Raw genomic sequence first — 16,290 nt, forward strand, 5'->3', positions numbered from 1 at the left:
CTTTAATAGTGAAATGTGAACAAGCAGGTCAACAATTAAATTGTGCGTGGGGTTGTTTGTAGACAAAAATTTAATCTCAGTTGGTTTATTATATCATTTGTTTCAATTAAAATTTTGCCATGTGAACAAATTCAGGCACAATGGAGAATGAATTCAGGCACAATGGAGAATGAATTCAGCTTGTGATTCTAAACAAAATAGGTAGGAAAGCACCCTTAAAGGGCCGTTCGCACCAAGAACGATAAGTATAATGATTACAACTATAAACATATATATATATATATATATATATAACGGTAGTCAATATGAATGACGGCGTTCACACATAAACTATAACGGTAAAGACATCAAGAACAATTACGCTGGGGATCACTTTCAAATCGAATTTTAGAATGATAAAAAGCTAACAGCCAATCAGAATCCATCAAATTTTGGAGAGACTTTGCTTATCGTTGGCCAGTGTGGATGCTTTTATCGTTGTAGTTATAGTTATCGTTCTTGGTGTGAACCAAGGGCTGTGGGAGATCTCAGTCTGGTGCAGTCTGGTGCACACTGATGAGCATGAACTCGATGAGAGGGTGCTCAGTGGTAGTGGGGGAGGGTCATGAGAGTTGAAAACATTCAACATTTTGGCTAAGTCCCTCAATCTGACAGACTTGCCAACTGCAGCTTTAACTACACTGTATAGCATATGTTTTCAACAGCCTGAGGGAGAGGCGGTGATGTAGTGGAAGATGAACAAATGTATTTCCATAGGCCTATTGTATTTCTTCTAAACAAACACAAAAGATTTATTGAACAAAGAACTTCCACAAAACGCAACATGTGTACGTGTTGTACGCATACGTGTGTATGTATGCCTATGTGTTTTGTGTATGTGTATGTACATGTGAGTTTGTCTGTTTGAAGGTGTGTGCACGTCTGTGATTCCACACAACTGTATGTGTGAGTGAAAGAAAACTGTGAAAAGCTGGAGTCAGAAGGTGGCTGCAATGCAGCCAAACAGGAAGTGGGGTCATATCTTAGCAACACTTTCATGTATCAAAGCCAAAGGTGGCCTGGTGAATTTATTGTGAGGATCCACACACAATTTTGATCCCTTTGACCTCTAGGAGGCACTGCATTCACCAAACATCCCTTTTGGTTGGATGTTGTGTTAATGCATACTGTAGCTTACTTTTGATTCGTATGCCCAGTTTTCAAACATGAGGTACTGTTGTAGTCCTTGGATCCTCCTCTGTCTGTTACCGTCGATGAAATTAGCCAGTACAGTACATCCATTTCTATGAGATAAAACATTTAGTCAGGTCAAGTTTTGGGGACCATCTTGAAATATGGCCGCCATCTTGAATTTTTGAGTGGCCTAACGGGCAATTTTTTAAAGTATGCCCTAGAAAACAACTGCCAAATTTGATGATTGTATTACTATTTGCATGATTTTTGTATTATCTGCCTAGGTAATTACATCTATTCATTTGGCAGACGCTTTTATCCAAAGTGACTTATAGAGAGAGAAGAATTTAAGTGCAGAGGAGACCTGAATTACTACTGCATCAGTCATTAATATTGCTAGAGGATAAGATTGCAGACATTGTAAGTACTACTCAAAGTGTAGTAGGAGGAGAAAATGGTAGAAGGAGAGGCGAGTTGGAAGTGCGTGTTAGGGCAATCATGTTCTATTTAATGGGTAACATTAGTGATATAATAATGTACTTGTTTACTACTGTTTTGGTTGTTATTAATCAATCAATAGTCAGTAGCCTAATTAGTTTGGATATTACACTAAATTTGGGTAATTTGGGTTAGCCTCTGCGGTAGCCTATGTTATACTGTGAAGGAGTGCCTTTACAGATCTTGGGTACAACATGCCACAAGCCAACCAGATTGTAAGAGGCTGGCGGACCACTGTCGGTCCATTGGGGGCATAGCTGGCGGTCCACTGGCATTTTGCTCTCTGGCGGTCCACTGGTGGGTTGCAGACAAATTGCCCAATTTTTTGCCACTATTGGTCTTAAATCTTTTTCAAGCCTCCCATGTCAAATGAAACCATTGGTCGGTGTATTGATCAACCACACAGGCCTTGGAACAATTCAGAGAATGAAAAACACGGTTCACTTTTGTTACACCATGCCTTACGCCTGTTCTCCTTGTAACACTAAGCCCTGAGAGACCATCAGTAATGATTAGACATGTTCTACTCCCTTAATCTTAGTTCACTAATGACCACATGGAGTTATGAGTTCCATGAATTCAGATGAATATGGATTTTGCCCAACCCTTCAGAAAAAAATATTCTTATTCCCAGTCATTGCCTGCTATTTCAAAGAAACAGTTGAAGAATTGTAAATCAATGTCAAGTCAGTGGTTTTGTTTAAAGACAGTAGTTACAGGCTTTTTCATCAGATGGCCTGTGGAATGCTTGATAGGACAATAAATAACTGATGATGATGATGATGATGATAAAGAATGTATGTGTTAGATCCATCTTAAAAGTGGCTTTTTGCTTATCATTCTAAACATATGAATTCTCCTTTCAAATGTAATTAATCATCAAAATGATTTAAATATTTATAAATACAACACGATTAAGAAGAGTGCCTAGAGTACAAAATATTGTGAATTTAAAAAGCATTGGGCTTTGGTGGATCATTGCATAGTTTTCCCCTCTACATTTATTATTATCCCATTTAGCAGACACTGTTGTCCAAAATTACTTATACGTATGCCAACTATATTATAAGGGATTACATTGTTCCCGGAGCAACTTGGGGTTGAGTGCCTTGCTCAGGGGGACACTTTTCAGGCTACTGCACGCTAGCCCAGCTCCTTAAACACTACACTACCAGCGCCCTGATTCTACTGCAGTATATGAGTGGGGTAATTTGTGTTTAATGAGTCAGAGACTTGAATGAGAGCCCAGACCAAACAAGATAGGAAAAGTTGGTTTGATTGATGTCCTTCGCCTTCCTAATATGGATAATTTGACAGTAGGGGAGAAGCAGGGCTTTTGGGAGGTCTCTCTGCTACAGTGGGGGGTCTTGAAGTAGTTCACACTACTGTCACTCAGATGAGTGAGATGGCTATCAACTTCGGCCAAAGCAATACCCGCCCTTGGTGCATGATTTGGTAGTTGAACTGCACGGTCATGTTATTGCTGGAGTGGCAAGTGTGTAAATTCAAGTTTCATGCCAAGCCATGAATCTGCGACAGCATTTGGATTTGTAATCCATAACAACATTTTCTACAAAAAAAAAGAATATTTATAAACAAACATGTATTTCTCTGTGACCTTGACTGATAACCTCCACATAACAACAGGCCCTTGTATGTTCCAGTCAATTAAAATTGCACGCTTTTATACCAATTGCTTTTCTGAGCTAAGCTCATCATAAATTAGACTACAGTATACAGGCCTTAATTATATAATTAATTACCACTACAAAGCCATTTGGCAACTCTGATATAGATCACATTATGCTATAGCCCTAGGAATTATTTGCATTTTGCACATGGATTAAAAAGCTGTGGGAAATGGAAAGTGTCTGTCTGCGTCTGGCCCTCATAGAGGTCCGCTTGTGAAACACAAGGCAATAAACACAAGTGGAATCTGTGAGGCCCTCGCAATCTGCCAATCAGATTATTTCATTTGTCCAGTCCTGTGCATGAACCTCAACTGGTTGCCGTAGGCGGTAATGATAAAAAAAGTCATGGGGTTCGATTTCTAGGAAGTGTACATACTCACCTGTCCCCTCGTTGGTGTAAGTTTGCTTTAGGAGACAAATGCAATAGACACCATGAACCCGGTGAGGCGTTTTTATGTTGAAGATGAGCTAGGTGGCTGAATTCCCTATTCATGACCCCTATTCTTCCAATGTTCTAGACTTTTTCTGTTTGCTTATTTCTGCCTGCTGCCTTTTGCCAAACCCATTGATGCTTGCCTTCCGCTGCTGACTTTGAGCTGTGACATTTTCATGTTGTTTCAACTCTCTCTGTTGTTTTCTGACCTCTTCGGAGACGCGCTGGGGATAAGAGTGGCATGAAAGTGATGTGCTCAAAAAAGAAATTGATGACACCTGCTCCCAGACTCAAGTGGCACATTCTTCACTAAAATGCACTTCATGGAACTAGGAACTTGTCTATGTTTAAGTGTCATTGGATCGCGGATTAGAATGCGGTTGCCCTGCTATGGTCCTCCTCAGGGACACAAAACAATGTCTCTAAGCAACCGTCCCTTGCTGCAGTTATGGGACAAATGCCATTACAATAATATTTTCATGTCCAAAATATTGCCTTTCCTGCACATGAACTGCAAATAATTTATCCAAAACTGCAATTTTGATACTCAGAAAACTGCATTTTTCACACTTGAAGTAGTCCAGTTATTTTTTGTAAATCCTTCAACAGCAGGCAGCGTGGAGAGTGTCTGAAGGTGTGGCCTTTAAAAACAAGCCACACGTGTACCGGTGGTCTCCTGATGGTTTAAAGGAACCGTATGTAGGATTTTGGCCAAAACTGGTACTACAATCACTTTCAAAATACTGTAGAGCGGTGTACACCGCAGATGTGGTAACTAGAGCAGAGCTGGCAACCCAGATGCCGAAACATTACTGACTTTGTAATTACTAGATAGGTGGAAGGTGGCGGATCAGGCTAAAACACAAATATGTAAACATCAACATCAGTTGAGGGCTGCAACTTAACTTTTTTAAATGACGATATCCTGGCCGGACTACTGTTGTCAGTGATATAAGTATTTTAAATTAGCATGATTTCCTAATGTCTAGTGACAAATCAGGGCCATTTTATGATTAATTAAATTACATTTCTTACATACGGTTCCTTTAAGTTTAAGCATTAATCTAAAAAAGCACACACAGGCGCTCACATGATCTGGCTCACACACTAAAGCAGTCTGATACTAAAGTAGTCCAAGAGAACCATACTCATTTGATGTAAATGTTGATGGGGAAGTTAAGTGTGTATTGAAAATCAGTCTGAAGGGTTGCGGACACCGGTGCCGACATGAGTCTGCTTTCGACATTCGATTACTTAGACCCCATTATTCTCAATACAGCCCGACACACCAGTGTTGAACTCTGCTGCCACATCCGATGGTGTGCGGGGTTGTATTGAAAATAATGGGGTAAAGTAATCGAATGTCGAATGCGGAGTGCGCCACACTCACGTCGGCGCCGATGTCCACAGAGCTTTAGGGTGCAGATTTAGAGGACAACAAAGGTGCTGTGCTTTGGGCTCCAAATGTAGCTGAACAAGATTCAGTCAGCCATCACAAACCTGTGGGACATGAAGTATTTATTAGAATCTGACTTAATCCCTTTGACAGGAGAACCTCACGTCTTCTATGTGCCAACATTTTGAAATGATCTTATCCAATTATCTAAAAACATCTGCAGCCATTTAACCTGACTTCTTAATAGCCTAACGTGCACATACAGTGAGGTAACGCTGCTAATCTAAGATCAAACAAAGAGCAGCAGTGTTACATTAGTTGAGGTGGGACAGGAAAACAAACTTTGAAGATATCTCGAGGATATCTGCTGGATATCCTCGCTATAGAGATCTCTTTAAGTAAAGGAAAATTAACTATACTTGTGCATCAACCAAACTCTTTAGCAATATTAGAATTTATATTAATTAGTAAGTGCTAGTAATTACTAATTTATAGTAATTAATGTAATAGCTTTAAAAAGTTGAAAGTAAAACCAGCTCTTGTTTTTTTTTGTTGTCTCTTTATTTTCTCTCTCTCAGTTGAGACCCCATAAAATCAGCTGTGTGTCAAAGCCCTCTGCTGGGAATCATTAACTTGAACCGATTGCAATCAGCACCATAAACACATAGTGTGAGGGGATCATCACCACCAGAAGGCTTGACTCTATAGTGATTTAACCAGCTTCAGATTTCACTTCAGATTAAATACTGTATGAAGACATTACCATAGCCACAGAGGAGCCTTTGTATGTATTTGGGGTCACAACCTTGGCTGCAAGTGTATAAACACACAGGGAGATCTTCGGCTTGACGGATGTGTGGCTCCAGGAGAGGGGTAAAAGTCAAAATAATCAAGACAGACCGTTCAGTTCTGGCTCCCTCTGAACATGTTGCCACTGAGGGTGACATTTCCAGGTGCATCTTCTGAAAGGTTACGTGTAATAAAAATAGAAATATTTGATTGATTGATTGATCAACACAAGACGTGTATAGACAGAGATAACATACCAAAACACTATTGACAAAGTGCTGACATTTGGTGATAAACTTAAAGATAAGAAGAATGCACTCTCTGGCTCCAAATATCCTATTGGATAACGTTTCCCATTTACAAAAAAGTAAAATGTAAAGAAATTAGAATGTAATGATGACAGTAATAATGCACACAGGTGCAGCTCATGAGCAATTAGCACCTGAAGCCAGCCTCCCTGACACACATGCAGACAAACAGACAGAAGACAAGCCGAAGACCTAGCGGTCTGTAACAGTAAAGTACTCCGCAATCAGGAGCCGACATGAGTGCAGTGTCACTTGCCACACATTTCAGTGGCGAAATTTTTAACTGGCAAGCAGAGGATAAACAATGGATTTTATTGAGCGGTGCCGACAAAATAGAACTCAATAATAATCATTACTGCGGTGGCAGTGTTTGGTGGAGTTGAATTGAAAACAGTGGAATCTAATGTAACTGAATGTCGAAAGCGGAGTGCACCGCACTCATGTTGGCACCAATGTGTGGAGGCCTTAACTGTGTGGAAGATATGAGTTCTGTCTTTTACAGTGCAAGAATGGGATCCGAGCTATTTTATTCTTTGCCTGAAGCATGTCATCCCACAGCCAGGAGCAGTGTGATAGTTTGATAGTAGTCAGGCTTGGAATTTCACCATTCTGGGGGCAAGGCCACTTGGCCTTCAGTTGGGCATATTTGGTGGGGGGCACAAAGGCCACATGTCAGGGCACCAAGGCCAAAGTTAACTATACAGTAAAATGATCAAAGTTGTAGATAGGGAGGTAGGTAGGTAGATAGGTAGATAGATAGATAGATAGATCCCCGGGGGAAATTCAAGAATTAAGTATTAAGTATATCAAGTATTTAGCCTATTCACTGCAGTAGACCTGCATCACTGTATGAAACATTACAAAAACATGAAACATGACATATTACATAGAACTGTAAATCATCTGATCATCTAATATTTGCAGATATCTAGGCTATATATAACATTTATTTTATATTTGGCCTGTTATGAAATCATGTATTAAACAATTTAAGCACAGCTCAGCTTTAAGAAACTCAAATAGCCTAGATCAGGGGTCTCAAACACCCGGCCCGCGGGCCAAATCCGGCCCGCGTCCTGCCCAATTCCGGCCCGCGACGTATGACAAAATAATAATGTAATCCGGCCCTTGAGGCTATTAATTGCGACAAACAGCGATACTGATTAAAATAGACGATAGATCCAGGTACGGTGACAAATCTCATTTGTAGACCTACTCTGCTCCACTATGTGCAAGACATCCAGAGCTTGATTCAAACCCAAAATCGCTGCGCAAAGTTTTCAGGAAATACTTGTATTACACGCGAGAAACACAAAGACGTGCATTTGTAATGACGCGGAAGCGATGCAGACCATAGTGTTGCAGAAATTGAAGCAGAAATTAAGCAGAAATAGGCCTACACCAAATGTTGGTAAGCTATGTTATTCACCTATTCTAATTCTGAAGGAGAATATCCTTTTGGAGATTATGATCGATCGTCTATGACAGTGATAGTCACGGTGCGTATGTGAATGGAGGTGCGTGTATACAACGGTGTCCACTAAGCATACCATGCTTGTTTCGACCCTCTGCCCAACATAGCTTGGAGGTTGCAGTGGTAATCGTGATGATAGTGTCCGTAATGGATGTGGTACAGACAGCAGGGCTAGTAGGGCTCTAAAGAACTACAAAGTCACCCGCAATATGATGCGAACTTCTGGGTACTGCAGATTACCCGCGATAGGAACTGTTTGACCATAATACTTTATTGTAGGCCTATATTGTAGTAATCTATTACTAAACCACAACATCTTAGGTGTTGGTATACATCTTAGGTGTTTTCCTGTTAAGTTGTTATGTGGGTAATATGAAAAAAGGAAAGTAAACCTGCTTAAATATGTTCATCCAGTATTTACTGAAAGGTGCATAATTTGAGGTGTTTGCCATCCAGTGACAAATTAGATGGGTAAATTTACCCCCTTCATAAACTTTTGTTTTACTCAAAGATTTTTACATTTACAGTAGGACTTTATCTCTGACCACTTTCAAGCCATGGCCTTTTGAAATTTTGATATAAAAATCCAATGGTGTTGCTTTCTTAACCCTGATGCCTAGTTTGCCAGGTTTAAAAAAGTTATGAGAGGAAATATTTTATTTGGTGTGAAACACACACACATACCTGTTTTTATGTTTTTCATTTATTTTATAATTTGTATTAATATTTATTTTATCATTATTTTATTTATAAGCTAAGGTTGCTAGCACAGGTGTCTAAAACTAGATAAAAACACTTGCACTTTCTGTTTGCAGTTTTGTGTGGTATTTGAAAAAAAGAACATTGCATTTTCAGAAATAGCCGGCCCTCCAATCAGATGACGTTGGCAGAATTGGCCCCCAGCTCATTTGAGTTTGAGACCCCTGGCCTAGATGCATGCTTAGCATTTTGTGATCATTATGGCTACTTTCACAAACTCTTAGTCAGCTGTCCTATGATTTACCAATATAGGCGATATTTGTAACTTTATTTTGTATTTGGCCCGTTATGAAATCATGTGGAACAATTTAAACACATTGTAAAACGTAAAGGCCAAATTTGGAGACATCCATGCATGTCGAAATTTGCTACAAATTTAAAACTAGATTACTCTGGAACGGCTAACTGTACAGGGGACTGCTTTACACTTTTGTGTTCGGTAAGGTCTGCTGTTTATTCTGATATCTGGTATGTCATGTGTTAAAAGAAGGGTTCGTGAAGTATTCCACCGAGATGAATGGGTAGTGAGATCATGGGACGCAAAACCCTCAATAGAATGTATGATTAAATTGAATTATATTATTTACTTTTCTCGCGAACCGTTCAACACAGCAATTATCGGCTAACATCGTTTAAAAGCTGAGAAAAAGCTCTTTCATGTGATACTTGTGATGTCTGTGTGATGAATAGGCTACTTCGCGAGTAGTTCAACTGAGAAGAATGGGTGAATTTGGACGCACTTTCTTTCTTGCGCGGTCACTTTCTCCACTGCGTAAAAGACTAAATTAATTTGCGCTGTGAATGCTAAGATTATTTTGACAGGCCACAGACTAAATAAAAATCGCTATTAGTAGGACGCAAAGCAGAATATTGAAAGAACGGGGCACCAAGGCCACCGTGGCCTGTAAACCTCTGATTTTCGAAGGGGCCTCACGGCCAATGCAAGGGGCTACGGCGGCCATGGCCGTCGTGGCCGTCGTGAAATTCCTACCCTGATAGTAGTTATGACTAATTTATGCAAATTGCTTTGGCAGATGGATAAATGAATACATGTCTCAATTCCTCATTATTTTGTGTGTGTGTGTGTGTGTGTGTTTAATTGCTTTGACTGTAATCAGCTGAAGCAGGAGAACACACAGTATTGATTTGCCATTGCCGGAATTACATTTCTGTGCCATGCCCCCCCCCCCCCTGTAATGGCACACATTTCCATAATTAGATAAACAACATGTTGTTTGATAATGTGTTATCAGTCTGCTGTTTCTAGCACAATTTTCTTTGCAGCCATCTGTTGGGGCTAGCCTGGCTAACGTCAGACTTAATCTCATTGAGATGGGGTCTGGGAACTAGGCATTCATTTTCTCGTATTTGAAACGTGGTTTACGAATGCCCAGAGCTGTTTATTGGGCGCTATGAATGTCTATCAAATGTATCTGTATGTAGCTCATAACGGCTTCGATGTGTCGTCATCGTCTTGCTGCCCTCCCTCCGCTCTGTGATTGGTCCCCTAAATGAGGCGAAAATTTGCTCCATGGAATCCAGGCTGCCTAGCAGCGTGATTAAAATTGCGCGCGTAAGGCAGGCAAAAACCCAGGCTATGTTGGGGCAGCAGCATCAGAAAACTAAATGACAACGAAAAAATATGTGTATAACTATGTGCAGAAAGAAATGTATAGGGAGCGGGGAACAGGGAGCAGCCAGTTGGTGCAATAAAACTGGCAAGTCCAACCAAGTCCATTCTCCAGCATACTACAGTATATAGTGTGCTTTTAGACACTTGAGGTATAGAAGTGGCCATTTGATGTTTAACAAGGAAAGTCAAAATTGCCTTACTGATAATTTATGTCTTCAAACTTGCCTTTTAAATTGAATTAAATTGAAGAATTGTGAAATATTGTAGTTACTTGGTGAATTTTAATCAGTTATGTATGTGAAGTGATGGGCAGACATTTATTTTAGTAATCAGAAGTTATTACTTATATCCAACAAGAAACATATTTTATATATATATATATAATCTTGACCTTATGCATGGTGCATAGCCAAGGCATGACAGTAGTGGCCATTTGATATTTAACAAGGAAAGTCAAAATTGCTTTACTGAAGTGAGAAAGCACTGAATTAAATGTGTCATGAGAAAACAAGAGAAGGTCTTATTCAACAAATACTAGGGATGTAATGATATGCTTAACTCACGATTCGTACGATTCACGATGTGATTTTCTCACGATTGTTTTTTTTTGTTTTGTTGTTGTGGTGAATAAGCTGCAGTATTGTTTCCCACAGGGAGGGGGGCATATAGGTCTACATATATATATATATATATATATATATATATATATATATATATATATATATATATATTACTTATATATTATATATACTATTTTTAATATTATATCTAGAATATTATATATAAACTACTGATAGCAAAATAAAAAAATACTGTATTTCTGATTATTTATTCATAACAGCACACATTATGCAGATATTATAGCCCACTGCTATGTGGCTCAAACAGCTCTAGCTCTTTCTGTCTGCTGCTTCAGCTGTCAGCATCACTGGTTGAAGCCTGGATCCATATGGTAAACAAAGTATCCAACTAATTGGTTAGTTTATCAGTTTCCCCAGATGTGTTTAAGTTTGAAAGTAATGGTTTTTCTCTTTGGAACAGGTCCTTTTGAGTCTGAGAAAATACTTTCCCAACACATCGGGACTGAGATGATAAGAACTTAGCAGGCAACTTGAATGCAACAATTTTTAACAAATGTGCGCAGCGTGCTAATGATGCTAACCAGATTTAATAGCAATTTAGCCAGTCGTCTTCTATGTGCCACTGCCAACCGGTGCCAAAGTGAATGATTGGATTAAATGTGCATGCTGAAGAGTATATAAGTATATATACGTATAAGTATAAGTATACTCTTTTGATCCCATGAGGGAAATTTGGTCTCTGCATTTAGCCCAATCCGTGAATTAGTGAAACACACTCAGCACACCGTGAACACACAGTGAGGTGAAGCACACACTAATCCCGGCGCAGTGAGCTGCCTTCTACAACAGCGGCACTCGGGGAGCAGTGAGGGGTTAGGTGCCTTGCTCAAGGGCACTTCAGCCGTTCCTACTGGTCGGGGTTCGAACCAGCAACCCTCCGGTTACAAGTCACAAGTTACAAGTCCGAAGCGCTAACCAGTAGGCCACGGTTGCACATCATTTTTTTTACATTAATCTATGTGTGTGTTATATTTTTTTTACATGTTATTTTTCTTAATCAAAATGAATGTGGATTTGGCAGTCCTACTAATTACGTTACTAGCAGGGTACCTAATCATCTGTCACCCATTAGATTAAAAAAAAAACCTTCCCATAATAATGCACATTCCTAATCTGATGTAGATACAACAACTCTATTCAGGCCCAGACCACAATATAGTTCAGGGAGTTTGAGCATTATAATAGGCATCCAGAACTCCATTGCACTCTGGGATAGGTTTGTCATCAAATGGTCTCTTTGGCTAATTGGTGTTCCTCGTCAACGTGTCCAGGCTGACAGGAACAAAGGCAGCTGCTGCAGATTGCAAGGCTGATGGCCCGTCCACCTAGCTGAGGCGTCACCCATAATTGGTATGCCCCAGTAAAAATCTTAGATCATCAGGAGACCTGGAGTTCTCTTCTGTGCTGTAACCAAGCAACTGTGGAGCCAGAGCTCATTTTAAGTGTCACATGAGACCCACTTGAGAGGCGCATGAGTGAGGTACACGTAGCTGATGTGGAAGACACTGTCCAATCGCCTAGTTGGTGCAAGGTTTGATGAATACAGTATTTTATTTGATTCCCATCATGGATCCTGTTTTTTTTTTTTTTTTTGCCTCTGGTTGGTTTTAAGACTCTAACAGGTCTCCTGGGAGAACCCATCGGTACCAGTCTGAGATTCTAAATAATGAGCGACCAATCAAACAGCAGCCGTGTCACTGGTCAGTAGTTTAGGGTGACCGTGAGTTGCTGGGCCGATCAACTCTCTGACCAGCTCTCTTAATTGATTCATGCTGTTTGTAGTGTGTGGATATGCCGCTTGTCTAGAAAAAGAGAATAGTCCAAATCAAAGACCAGTGAAATAGAAAAGTCTCAGCTGACTTGTTAGGCTAATGAGAATGTTTAGTGGCAACTGCCAAGACATCATAGACTTTGGTCTGAAGAGGGACTGTGGCTGTTAAATGTAATGAATACTGGACAAACAGAGCTTCTGCGACGCAGAGAAGAAGAGTTCATTATTTATGTACAAATTCACTCGTCACCTAAAAAAAAGAAACTATTTAACGAGAGCAGCGCAATCATATATATATATATTTTTTTTTCTTCATTTGTGTGATGATTCCCACACACACACATACAGTGGCTCACACACACACACACACACACACACACACACACACACACACACATACACATATATAAATGCACACATGCAGACTCAGACACACACACACACACACTCTCTGGCAGTGTACACAGGTTTGCGCACACACACACACACACACACACTACATACACACAAATACAGCATATGCAGGCACATTGTAAAAAAAAAAAAATACAGCACAGTGATGCGCAATACAACTGCTGCATAACAGAGGAAATGTTCTTTTGCAATACAGATACAGACTTTTCTTTGGTTGTTGTCACCAGGGCAGTGAGGGAGACCCAGAAATCCTTGGAGATGTGACTGTGAAGAATTGTGAAATATTATATAAGTTCCCTGGTGAATTTTAATCAGTTATGTATGTGAAGAGAGGGGCAGACATTTATTTTAGTAATCAGAAGTTATTATCTATGTCCAACAAGAAACATATTTTTATATATATGAAAATAATGACATTATGTGAATAGCCAAGGCATGACAAGAAGAAAAAATAAAAACAGATGATAATCATATGCTCACCCAGTCCCGTCTAGGGTGTGAAGCTAACAAAAGCTTGTTTGAGGATTCTCTTGACTTACTCATCTATTTAGAGACGTTGTTTCTCTTCAGAAACAAAGTCGTCACAGGGGAAAACACTGTAATGAATGAACCCCATCACCATCGCCTTCTGCATCAGTTAGAACAAAAAATAAAATCAAATTAAACAGTATCCAATATGGGTGGCTTGCAGTATTGGTAAGTCAATAAAGCATTGTATTTTATTCAGTATGCATTTCTTCTCATGCCAACGTCTTAACCAGCATACAAAATTAAATGTTGGCTTTGAAATCTTGTTCTAGTGAATTAGTAGCCTGACGTTGTCATACTCAAATTCTAGTCAGAATATGAGTCTGATACTGCTCCATTGGGACGTAATTATGGGGCGTGTTTCAACCGATACAGGGGGGGAATGCCTGTGCACTCAATTGGATAGACCTAGCCAATCAGAGCAACGTAATAGCTTACCGTGAGGTGTAGGAAGAAAACACACAAACCATCCTTCTGCTCCTATATTCCCTCCGTTTTTAAAAATAATTCTGTTGAACAGTGATATGCTACAAACATGGTAAACAGCTGGGAAAGGCTGTCGCAAATCCCTCGAACAGGTGGTCAATCAGAGATTTTCAAACGAACGAGGGAACATGTCGCAATGCAACAGTGCTGTTTTCCCTTGATGAAAGTGAAACCACCAGTTTTCCCACATCTCAACTTTGGCCAAAGTTTTCAGAAATAATCGTTTTCAGTGATACAAACTCATTAAATAATATGAATTTTCCATATGGGGTCTTAAAAGCCATGTATCCTTCTAGCCACAGCGTTTCAAACATAAACCTAATCTAAGCGTGCTCAGATGACGTGATAGACCAGGCGCTGTTGCTCACCTGTCCATCATCGTAAAGCCTGATTTGATTGGTCCGCCCGATTTAGGGCGAGCATACTTCCACCACAATGGAGCAATGCCAGACCGAACTTCCCGTGGGGCGGGACTAAGTTCGGAATGGCACCCAGGCTAGTGAATTAGCTCATCTTAGCTAGTTTTTACAAGCAACAATGATGTGCCCTGTAACTGGGGTGTGTGTTGAGTGTGTGTGTGTGTGTGTCTGCTTGAGGTTGGTCTGTTACAGACAGAAATGGGGTGGGGTGGCAATGTGGCAAGAAGATAATTCATTGTCAATCAAAAACTAGGTGTCACAAGAGAGGACAAGGCCCAGAAAGGGTTGCCCATTTCGTCCACACCCGCATGCCTGGCCACAAGCAACTACTTATGGTCACGATGGCCATGTATCACTGAAAGGTTGTTGCACCACTACTGACAGGCCTGAAGTGTGAAGAGTGGTTAAAAGCGAGCAGGAGACTCAACGTTTTGACATGGGGAGTGGGGGAAGGAAGCGTTCTCTGAAAGCAGATGCTGAAGTTTTACCCCAGAGTATTGCTGTCAGTCTTGTTTTTTTTAATTAGCTCCTCGGCCTAACAAGTCTTCCTTGAAGAAGTGGAAGAACTTTGAAATCCAAGGAAGTGAGGATTCCAAGAAAGTGAGAAAGCCAAGTAAAGAGAGAGTGTGTGTGTGTGTACGTGCATCTATGTACACACACTCTCATAATCAAATGTTATAAAAAGCAATGAAACGTCCGAAACGTCCATCTGTTTTGATAATTGCCTCAGATGTACTTTTTTAAAATATATTTTTTGGGTTTCTCGCTTATATTGATAAGACAGTGGAGACAGACGGGAGGCGAGTGGGAGAGAGAGCGATGGGGTGGGATCGGGAAATGACCGCAGGCTGGAACTGAACCTGTGTCCCCATGGACACGGACTGAGACCCAAATGTGATGCAGAGCTGTGCCACAGCTGGGTATTGTACAATAACACTAAGCTTTCACTGTTACTTCACCACAAACCCCAGGCAAAACTTTGACCTCTGTTTTTACTACTGAACAAAAGAGAGGACACAGTTAGCTTAAACACAGTGTGACAACTCATTACTGTAGCTCTCCCCTTAAAAAAACACATATGTAAAGAGTTTTTCTGTCTCCCAGCCCCTGAGCTTTATTTAGCTCTGGGTAATATTTTATTCAAGATGCATTACTTGCAGAGGAGAGGAAATTAATTACAAGGAGAGGAACAATGGCAGATTCACATTGAGGAGTGGAAAATTACACCAGATTCGCATCACACAAGGAGCGGAGCCGAATCAATGTGTACTTCTGTGTTGATTACTGTAATCAAGCATCATCAATGATCACTGTGGTGTGTTTGAAAACTACATACGTTTGAAATAATCCTTTGTGTGTGTGTGTATGTGTCATTAACCTCTCCAGGAAAGAAGTGTAGGGGACATACATACGTTTGACATTGTGGTTACTGCCCCCAAAGTGGTGGAGAAAACCCCAGCATAGGGAAAGCAAATAGCTTTAACACACTAGTGCAGTGCCCGTTCAAACATGCTATTCCTGTAGCCCAATTAGTTAGGCCTGCTTTAAAAATAGGATGATAGGGAAAAACATAATTCCAGGTAAGCATTCAATAATGAATAGGCCTACAGATAATATAATAATATAATAAATGTGAAGTGAGCAGAATTTAAGCATGGCTGCATGTGACATTTTTTACAAATCAAAATGACATAATCCTAACATCTGTTTTGAGTCAAGGCTATATGCTTAGCCTATTGAATAACTTGATGATAGAGAAAACAAACCATTTTGTGGAATGATGCATCATATGGAATTTTCAAACCGTGTGACTCAAAAACAGTCTCTGGTGGCCTATAAGTGACATCACACTCTGTCTGCCACTCGTTGCTTGTCGC

Source organism: Alosa pseudoharengus, unplaced genomic scaffold, assembly GCF_046254945.1.
Source record: "Alosa pseudoharengus isolate Yale_2024_CS ecotype anadromous, Long Island Sound unplaced genomic scaffold, YU_APseudo_1.1 YU_APseudo_1.1_scf_7, whole genome shotgun sequence".
Lineage (NCBI taxonomy): Eukaryota > Metazoa > Chordata > Actinopteri > Clupeiformes > Clupeidae > Alosa > Alosa pseudoharengus.